This window comes from Daphnia pulex, chromosome 7 (genome assembly GCF_021134715.1).
Source record: "Daphnia pulex isolate KAP4 chromosome 7, ASM2113471v1".
Lineage (NCBI taxonomy): Eukaryota > Metazoa > Arthropoda > Branchiopoda > Diplostraca > Daphniidae > Daphnia > Daphnia pulex.
The window spans coordinates 5,531,910-5,535,120 of NC_060023.1; the positions used below are offsets into that span (position 1 = coordinate 5,531,910).

Sequence of the window (3,211 nt, forward strand, 5' to 3'; positions counted from 1 at the left end):
GTGGATTTTGGTTAACCGGGATCCGTTGTGAATTTTGAACGACATGCGAAAGGGGCTGAATCTTAACCGTTTATATTTTGAAGGTTATGTAGGATATTGCGCATTAATGCGCAATACCCTTTTCTCTCCTCCGTCCACTATGGGCTATCTGGCAACGCTGTCTGCCTGACAAGCACTGTCATCTGCTATCCCTTCTAGTTTGTTCTGTCTCTCGTACCATGATATGTACAGTACCCTGCAATAAAATCCGAACGCGATTTTAATTGTAAAAAACATCTAGTGGGAGAAAAATTAACTAATACAAACAAAGTATTGTACTTGTCTATTTTTTCGTTATGACAAAAAAAGAGGAGGGGGCGAGTGGAATGAGACGAAAAGGATGGGACATAAGCCAGACATGGCCTAGGGGCATTTTCATTTTGTATTGTTTATTCCTTTCTAGGGTTACCGACTCTAGGCGCTCCCGATGGTGTGGTGTGTATGGCATTTAGACGCTGTTTGGGAAAAATGGGACAGCAATTTAGTATTTTTAGTGTATTAAGTATTTTTTTAGAAGCGGCAAAATACGATTTTAGAATTGTATTTCTCGTCGGTTACACAGGCGTTTATCCGAATTAAAAGTAATATATCATGCTGGCGAGGTTGAACCGTGTGCTTCTGAATTTTTCAGGTCTGCTTTCATTCAGTTTAGAATGAATGTTTTTCCCCTAACCGAAATCTTGCAGCGGCATGTCAACTAACGTTTCGAAACATTGAGTTCAATTCAAGATTTCAGTACACAAGCTTCGACAAACAACACATATGTTGGAAAGCACATATTGGGAGGATTTGCAAAAAGACGAAATCGAGTAACATTAAAACAAGGTCGCGATTAAGTAGAGGGTCCGTTAAGCATGAAATAGTAGTTTTTAAGACGTCAGTGCAGAGATCCTCGCCAAAAATTTTGACAAGTAGTCCTAAAAATAAAAGCGAAACGTTATCTTCGTGTTTCTGTTGTCGGAGCGGTAAAAATATTGTTTAGTCAACAAATGGAACACTTCCTGGGCCACCTGATTCACATCCTCTTCTTCTGACAAAGTGACATCCAAATCGTCGACGAAAACTGTATGACGCAGCGATCGGAGGTTGTCGGCTAGCACATTTGGATTAGAAAATTACAACAGTGATCCTGATAAAAATATGTCAATGTTAAAGAGAATGGCTTTTTAGCGCACAAGTAGACTAACTTGAAAAAAAACTTTCAATTCGCTTTTCGATGACGATTTTAAGGGCCAGCAAGTTGTTTAACTTATTTCCATTATTAGGCCTGACCCTGATATCACCACCCTAGGAATGAGTCACAAAATCCTTACATGCAGCTGATGAAATGCCAGTAGACGACGCCGCCGGAGTTGTGTTCTGAGATCGGGCTCTATTTACGGCGCCGTGAAGAGCCGGCCCAAGTTACCCGAACTCCTGACGGTAATCGTCAATGTTATCAGGCGATTGGCGCGTCACTTTCATGACTTTATGCAATTAAAATAAGAACATAGAAGCTGACTGATGAACACATTTTTAAGGTAAGACATACGATCGTCAATTGCGTGATGTGGGAGGCTGCTATCCGATCGGCATTGGCCTGCCCTGTTCCATCCAAGTAAAGTTCGATGCGTCCACCTATATCGTTCGTATTTTCGGAATAATGAAGGCTTTGATCAATTCCGTTCCCAATTTGGATGATCCTGTAATTTTACAAAATTGAGAAATTGATTAAATCATTTGGGCATTACGAGATGATGAAATTACCAACGAGGGCGTGGTAAAATGACGCCAATGGCATTTTGTCGTTGCCCAGCGCTCAACAGAACGACCGCGACACGAGTCTTGCAATTATTCGTCGTTGTGGGGTAATTTTTGCAAATCAGGCGTGAAGAGAATCTCTCAAAGCCCAATGATTATCCACTTCTTGCCAAAGACAAATTTTTTGCTGTCCATGCAAGACGTGACAGCAGGAACTCATTCGTGAAGCTGAAAATATAGATGAAATTATAAATAACGGAGCTGCTGGGAAAGAACTGCAAATATGTAAACTCACTTCTTTTTAAAGGTAAAGCGTTTGATTGGAAAGCAGTGCTTTAACAGGTGCCAACTTGTTTTGAACAACATTAACTCGAACGCCTTCAGCGATAAAGGTGCACAGGCCAGGTAGCATTTAATGCAATCCAGGATCTGAAGCCAAACTTTGGAATGCTTCCTAAAAAGAATCAACACAGAAAAGGGTATTCAGAAGGAACCAACAAATATATAAAGCTCAATCTCTTACAGCTCTTCTGGCTTGATCGGAGCAAACACAAGCCTCAGTAATTTCTTTAGAGTAGAGCTGCTGTTCAACAGACAATTGTGCTGCAAGCTGTTTAATTTGTTTCTGTTTTAGGTTTGTTAATTGCCCTGAAAACAAAAGCAATATAATTTGAACTGAAATAATTAAGTGAGTCAAACGATTTACGTAAGAGCCTTTTTGGTCTTGTCCCCAATTTTAGCAAGTTTAGAGACCGGATCAGAGCTTTCCAGCCGCTGTTGATCTTTGGACAAGGAGGGGGGGGATAATAGTTAGAACTGGTGGTTTTGTTAACCATGTATCTCGTAAGTTCAAACATTTGACAAGTAAATTGGTTATGCTGCTCGATAATGGCAGTTGGTCATCAAACCTGTTCCAACCGAGTAAAACATTGACTCATTATAAGAATATATAAAGGGGCAACTGGATTTCAATCTATTCCACCTTTTACTGGTTTGTCAACAAATTTTGTCGTAGTTTCCAAATTTGGTTGTAATTGGGCATCCGTAACGGCAGATTCTTGACTAATAAGTTGAATGTTTAATTCACTGCCATAAATGTAATTCAAAGGCTTCATACGCCGATTCAATTCGACAAACTTTTTTTTCATTGCCTGTTATTGTCTTTTCGTTAAAGCCGCCGACAGCCACTTTCTTCTTTTACTGTTAAGCACTTCTCCGTGTGATAATACTCTTAAAACGCTTTTTCACTGTAAAAAATCACTCAACAAGTTCACAACATTTGTAATTAGCTGGCCTTGCTAGCAAAGAGCCAAAGAGCAAAAACTACAATATTGACAGATCAGAGATCACAGTAGTTCAGGTGTTGAACATCAGGCCGTGAAACTTAGCTTCTTTTCTTAACCGCTTTCTTGCGACTACAAAAACGACCGAC

The 3,211-nt window shown here is 40.0% G+C and overlaps 1 long non-coding RNA gene across 1 annotated transcript; it reads right to left on the reverse strand.

Annotated features, from left to right (window-relative positions):
* Positions 1-479: 479 nt before the first annotated feature.
* LOC124198479 lies at positions 480-2,701 on the reverse strand. The gene is made up of 7 exons (XR_006876578.1): positions 2,486-2,701; positions 2,075-2,427; positions 1,786-2,007; positions 1,571-1,721; positions 1,227-1,505; positions 1,050-1,168; positions 480-956 (listed from the first exon to the last, which is right to left on the reverse strand). It is a non-coding gene; the product is annotated as an uncharacterized LOC124198479 (long non-coding RNA).
* Positions 2,702-3,211: the final 510 nt, after the last annotated feature.